Genomic DNA, 749 nt, shown 5'->3' with positions numbered 1-749 from the left:
TTTCTGCTCTTTGAATCACTGAATTCAAGTCTGTTGTCAGGACCTTTAACTCTCTATCTATCTGTTTGGAATGCACCTACCCCTGGCTTTCTCCTTGTCAGTTACATCCCTACTAAATACTATGCATTCAGAAATGTTCCCCTGACAGCATCATTTAATGTTGTCCTCCTCACCCCTTTCTTCTACATTAGGTTCTTGTTTTCTTTTTTAAAAAAGGTTTTTATTTAAATTCCAATTAACATACAGCATAATATTAGTTTCAGGTATACAATATAGTAATTAACACTTCCATACAGCAAGCATCTGGTGGTCATCATGACAAATGAACTCCTTAATCCCCATGATCTATTTAACTTATCTCCCCACCTACCTCCCTTCTCAGTTTGTTCTATATAGTTAGGAGTATGATTCATGTTTTGCCTCTCTTTTTTTTCCACCAAAATATGTGACATTTCATGAATTTGTGTGTCATCCTTGCACAGGGGCCAGTCTTTTCTGTATCATTTCAATTTTAGAATATGGGTTGCCAAAATGAGCAAGGTTCTTGTTTTCTTAACAGTGCTTCAACTCATTTCTTTGTTTACATATCAGTCATGATATTAGACTGGAACTCAGGTCCTAAGACAAAACACAAGATATTCTAAAGTTGGGTAAGGCTATATACAGCACTTGTAATAGGAAGTTAGAAAAAATTAGTTTGTATCCTACCCTGTGATCTTTTCAGCTCCAGTGTATAAAGTAAGTTTAAG

The 749-nt window shown here is 35.4% G+C and overlaps 1 non-coding gene across 1 annotated transcript; it reads right to left on the bottom strand.

Moving 5' to 3' along the window:
* Window positions 1-437: 437 nt before the first annotated feature.
* Window positions 438-539, bottom strand: LOC112649040 (U6 spliceosomal RNA). Its single transcript, XR_003129457.1, has one exon. It is a non-coding gene; the product is annotated as a U6 spliceosomal RNA (small nuclear RNA).
* Window positions 540-749: the final 210 nt, after the last annotated feature.

The sequence above is a fragment of the Canis lupus genome, chromosome 7 (genome assembly GCF_003254725.2).
Source record: "Canis lupus dingo isolate Sandy chromosome 7, ASM325472v2, whole genome shotgun sequence".
In the NCBI taxonomy this organism is placed as follows: domain Eukaryota; kingdom Metazoa; phylum Chordata; class Mammalia; order Carnivora; family Canidae; genus Canis; species Canis lupus.
This window is presented reverse-complemented; position numbering and strand designations above follow the sequence as displayed.